Raw genomic sequence first — 6,083 nt, 5'->3', positions numbered from 1 at the left:
ACTCAGCAGTGGTGAGCTGCTGCTAATCCCTGAGGGGCAGCGGGGAGAAGTCAGGGCTGGTGGACCACGAAGTGACCAAATCACCTGACTGAGAGGCCTTGCCAGACCTACCATAGAACCAGCAGCCCCAATTGTTCCTGTGATTTAGATGGTATTGGTTCTGCTTTGAGCAGGGGGGTGGACTAGATGACCTCCTGAGGTCTCTTCCAATCCTGATATTCTATGGTTCTGTGCCTGCCTTGGTCCTAGTGCTCCTATTCTGCTTGGGTCTTGACTCAGGCTCTGACCATTAGACTAGTGCCCATGCAGAGTAAGTGGGGGGGAGGGTCTACCCACATGCCCCAACCAGGGTATGATAAAGAAAGGAACAGCCTGGTTCATGGCATTAATGCTCCAGAGTGCTCAGTTATTACAAAGCACCTTATAGCCCACACTGTGCAGTGCTGGAGCATGAGCAGTAAACAAGCCATTAGCATTTCAACCTGACCTTGGCAAGGTGGAGCTCTGGAGCAGATTACTGTACCCCTTTCAGGAGTCTGAGTTGGCTTCTGTAGCCCCATGTTACACCTCACTTAAAACTACTTACAAAATCTGACATAAAAATACAAAAGTGTCACACTAGTATTGAAAAATTGTTTACTTCCATTTTTACTATATAATTATGAAATAAATCAATTGGAATATAAATTTTGCACTTACATTTCAATGCATAGTATATAGAGCAGTCATTGTCTGTATGAAATTTTAGTTTGTGCTGACTTGGCTAATGCTTTTTATGTTGCTTGTTGTAAACCTAGGCAAATATCTGGATCAGTTGATGTCCCCCCCTGGACCTCATGAGTATATGTACCCCTGGTTGAGAACCACTGCTCTGGAGTGGCTGTGGTTGCAGGTTTAGCAGGGTAACTTAAACTAGCCTTGCCATACAGTCTGTGCTCCTCATCTTGCATTAAAATGTCATCACAGCAAAATGCAGTGTCTCAATGTAATGATGTTTCACAAGTCCAAAGGTTATTTGGGCCTATGAAGACACTAAGACAGTGGGGATGATCCCACAGAGCTTGGGATGAGGCACAAATAATTTCCAGGCAATCCTCCTCCTGCCTTACACCTACCAATCCAAATCTGCAGAAGAAAATGATCTTTTCAGATTACCATTCTAGGCTTCCCTATAGGGTGACCAGTGTCTGATTTTCAACCAGAACACCCAGTCGAAAAGGGATCCCAGAAGCTCTGGTTAGCACTACTAATTGGGCCGTTGACTGTCCGGTTGGCGGCACCACACAGTGGGGCTGGCAGGCTCCCTGCTAGCCTCCGCACCACACGGCTTCCAGGAAGCAGCTAGCATGTGCCCCCTCTGGCTCCTATGCATAGGGACAGCCAGAGGGCTCTGCATGCTGCCCCTGCCCCTAGCGCTGCCCCCACAGCTTTCCACTGGCCACGAGCCACGGCCAATGGGAGCTACAGAGGTAGCACCTGTGGACACGGCAGCATGCAGAGCCGCCTGGTCACACCTCCACATAGGAGCCGGAGAGGGGGATATGCCGCTGCTTCCGGGAGACACCTATGGTAAGCGCCGGGAGACACCTATGGAGCCTGCAACCCCCTCCCCCGCCCCAACACCCTACCCCAACCCTGATGCCCCTCCTGCCCTCTGAACCCCTTGGTCCCAGCCCAGAGCACCCTCCTACACTCCAAAGCCCTCAGTCCCAGCCTGGAGTTCCCGCCTGCACCCCAATCCCTCATCCCGGCCCTACATCAGAGCCCTCACCCCCAGCCGAGCCCTCACCCTCTCCCACACTCCACCACCCCCATGCCAGCCCGATGAAAAAGAGTGGGGGAGGGGAGAGTGAGCAAGGGGGGGGAATTGAGTGAGCAGGGGTGGGGCATTGGAGAAAGGGTGGGGCATGGGAGAATCCTCAGAGGAAGGGCAGGGCATGGGGCAGGGCAAGGGTGTTCAGTTTTGTGTGAGTAGAAAGTTGGCAACCCTACTTCACTGCCACACTGGGCTCTGCAGGACTCAAAGTGGGTTCTCTGGGAACCAGATCTTATGGCTTGTGTAATTTGCCAGGATAATATTTGGAGATCACCAGGTCTGGAAATAACATTTGGCTGCCATTTGGTCAGCTTTGAGAGAAAGAAGCTGGGAAATTCGCTCCAAATTGGTCTCTCAAGAAATTGGCCATGTTCATCCACTGTGTGGAGTTGAGAAAAAAAGAATACTGAAAAAGAAAGGAATGCCTACCTACTACCACATGCAAACTTGCACCTTCACAGTTAGCACTCTCTTAAGGGGAAGAACAGCACAACCACTTCTCTAGAGCCTACATTGATGGGAAGAAAGTGACAAAGCCCAAGTGACAATGGCATGCAGTACCCCCATTATTATTTAACTCTTACTTTGCAAATTGATCAAAGGCAGAAATAGGGAGTGAAAAAAAAGTTAAAGAAAGACTCTTCATCACTGGCATTATGTTTTTGAAGGACTAGAAAAGGAAAGGGAATTTAAGAAACAAAGCAATCCAGAAAATAGGAAGCATCTAATTACACTACATGGGTTCACCATCAAGAGAGTGGCAATAATTGACTTAATGTGGAAAAATTGGAAAGAGTCCAGCGGAGGGCAACAAAAATGATTAGGGGTCTGGAGCACATGACTTATGAGGAGAGGCTGAGGGAACTGGGATTGTTTAGTCTCCAGAAGAGAAGACTGAGGGGGGATTTGATAGCAGCCTTCAACTACCTGAAGGGGGGTTCCAAAGAGGATGGAGCTCGGCTGTTCTCAGTGGTGGCAGACGACAGAACAAGGAGCAATGGTCTCAAGTTGCAGTGGGGGAGGTCCAGGTTGGATATCAGGAAAAACTATTTCACTAGGAGGGTGGTGAAACACTGGAATGCGTTACCTAGGGAGGTGGTGGAGTCTACTTCCTTGGAGGTTTTTAAGGCCCGGCTTGACAAAGCCCTGGCTGGGATGATTTAGTTGGGAATTGGTCCTGCTTTGAGCAGGGGGTTGGACTAGATGACCTCTTGAGGTCCCTTCCAACTCTGATATTCTATGATTCTATGATTCTATGATCTAATAACAGAGAAGTACAACTTTAAAGAAGGCACCAAAATCCATCTGACTGGCAAAAGTAGCAAAGGACACCTAGCATGACAGCTTCACCAACCAGATTTCTTTCTAGTCAGCAAATCCAAGGCTATTCAGTGTGGTGGATGTATGGAAAGGGTAAGTAGATGCAGTATTTCTTCTTAGTATATACTATCAATGAAACCTCCAATAAAATCAGTGTATTACTTTGTTTTAAAATGTGGTCCTACTCTGAAAAGTGACTATGTAAACATAGTACTTTTCATTTAACAGATATGTCTTTGTGTGTTTATTCAGAGTTATATCTGCTGTTTTTAGTGACAAAATAAATTTTTACTGCTTTTAACTTCTGTTATCCCTGCAGAGGCAGCACAGTCTTAGGAGACCTGTATTATAGTATTTTTTTTGTCTCATCAACAGAATTGGTTACTAATTCCTAATTGTGACGTTCCCCTCTGGTGTTATCTGGACTAGGGATCTGCTAAGTTACTCCAATCCTTGACTGTGTTAGCCAGCCTTACCCTGCTCTGCTGTGAGAACCCCCACACCTGGGCTGTTCATGCACAGCCTCTGGCATGTAAGCTGCTCCTTGGATTGTGCAACCGAATTACACTAGCCAATACCCCGGTCCCAGACACAACCCTAGGAACCTCCGTCTTTCAGAGTCCAATTATGCCCGCTGGATACTGCAAGCTTATATGAGTTCGTCAATTTAACAAAGAAATTGATATGTCCCAAGGAGAGTCTTTGACATGCTTTAAACCAAACGTACTGCTTCAGGTAGAATAAGCAAACATATTTATTAACTATAAAGATAGATTTTAAGTGATTATAAGTCAAAACATAACAAGTCAGATTTGGTCAAATGAAATAAAAGAGCAAAACACATTCTAAGCTGATCTTAACGCTTTCAATGTCCTTACAAACTTAGATGCTTCTCACCACAGGCTGGCTGGTTGCTCTTCAGCCAGGCTCTCCCCTTTGTTCAGCACTTCAGTCGCTTGGTGTGGTGTCTGTAGGTGTAGGTGGAAGAGAGCCAGCATGGCAAACATCTCTCCCTTTTATGATGTCCTTTCTTCCCTGTTGGCTTTGCCTCTCCCCCCCGCCCGCCCCGCTTCAGAGTCAGGTGAGCATTACCTCTTTGTAGTCTCCAACTGACCAAAGGAAGGGGGGTGATTCACTCGAGAGTCCAACAGATCCTTTGTTGCTGCCTAGGCCAGCGTCCTTTGTTCCTGTGAGGCTGGGCTGGGTTTGTCCCATACACGCCCTGATGAGGTGTGAACGGCCTCTCTGCTCTTGGAGAGTTTTTGCCTAAGCTTATTTTAAGTCATGAGGATAAATTTTCAGCCTCATAACTATATACATGAAATTATAACCTATAACATTACTATAACATCACTCTAACAACCAAGCTCAGTGCATTACGAGCCTTCCGAAGACACCTGACATGACAAACTTTGCATTGGATACCACACAATCATTTTACAAGGATGAACATGGGGGTGCTGGGTGTTCCCCTGAGGTTCAGAGCATCACACTAATCATTTACAACAGTGAAGGGATTGCACATGTGTAAGCAGAGTCAGGATGAGCTCTACCCTGACATCTGGTGGTGAATTATGGCGAGTGTGGAAAAGAACTCCAGGGGCTGATCTTGTTTGCATAGGCACACCCACTTGCCTGGCATGAAACAACAGCAACTCAAAGTGGTTACTTTGGCTGGTGTGGGATCCCCAGTTTTCTCTGTTATTGGGACAGGAAGAATAAAGTTTTGTTACCCTGATTCTGTGAATCAAGGCCAGTGAAACTGTTGTATGACAGAAGGACTGAGTGAGTCCTTCACCATTACCTAAGTAGCACTTGCTTGACAAGGGGCATGGGTTACAACCCCCCCAGTGAATGGAGAGAGGATGGGGACAGGTCTTTGTACCTGATGGTATAGGCCCCTGCTCTGAGGGGTTGAAACACCAATTGCACTACCTCCTCTCTCCACTGCTAAATATCAGAGCTAACTTTGATTCCATTACAAGTCTAGTTACAGGCTGCTGAGCTGAATTCACTTTGGGCCAATGGTGCACTAGCACTGGGGCTCCCCTACTATGAGCTGAAATTGCTAAGAGCTGAAATCAAAAAAGAGCTAAAGTTATTAAGAGCTGAGATCACTGAGGCTGTGTTAACTAGTGGGGGAGCCTGAAGCTATATTGCTAAGCGGCTGGCGGAGCAGCTAGCAGAGTGGAGCTGAGTGACTCACAGGTCGGGGAGCAGAGCGGAGCCTTGTGGGAGCAGCCCAAGGGACGGCTGAAGTGGAGCAGAGCTGAGCAGCTCACAGGTCGGTGAGCAGAGTGGAGCAGCTGCCAGAGCAGTTCGTGGGATGGCGGGAGCAGCTCACGGGGCAGCTGGTGGAGTGGAGTGGCTCGTGGTGAAGGCTGCGGCAGAACCCCGTCGGCCTTGGATCACATAAGGTGCCTCTTAACACCCTGCATGCCCCCCCAAACTCTGGGGCTGCACTGACCAGGGACAGAGACTTTGGGGGGGTTGTTGGACTTTTGGGACTTTGGTGATCCTTGGGTTGCTGGTTTCAAGAACCCAAGGGAAAGGATACAGCCCAACTTGCTGGGGTGGGTTTTTTGCTCATGGTTTGTGTTATGAATCCTGTTTGTGGTGTTTTTCCAATTTAATGCTGATGTCGTTTACCTCATGTTATTAAACATTTTCTGATACACTCAGACTCCGTGCTTGCGAGAGGAGAAGTATTGCCTCTTAGAGGCACCCATGGGGTGGTATGTAATTGTCCCAGGTCACTGGGTGGGGGCTCGAGCCGGTTTTGCATTGCGTTTGTCATAACTATAAAGGGAAGGGTAACAGCTGTCCTGTGTACAGTACTATAAAATCCCTCCTGGCCAGAGACTCCAAAATCCTTTTCCCTGTAAAGGGTTAAGAAGCTCAGATAACCTGGCTGGCATCTGACCTAAAGGACCAATAAGGGGACAAG

The sequence above is a fragment of the Malaclemys terrapin genome, chromosome 10 (genome assembly GCF_027887155.1).
Source record: "Malaclemys terrapin pileata isolate rMalTer1 chromosome 10, rMalTer1.hap1, whole genome shotgun sequence".
Lineage (NCBI taxonomy): Eukaryota > Metazoa > Chordata > Testudines > Emydidae > Malaclemys > Malaclemys terrapin.
Note: the sequence above shows the minus strand (reverse complement) of the source record.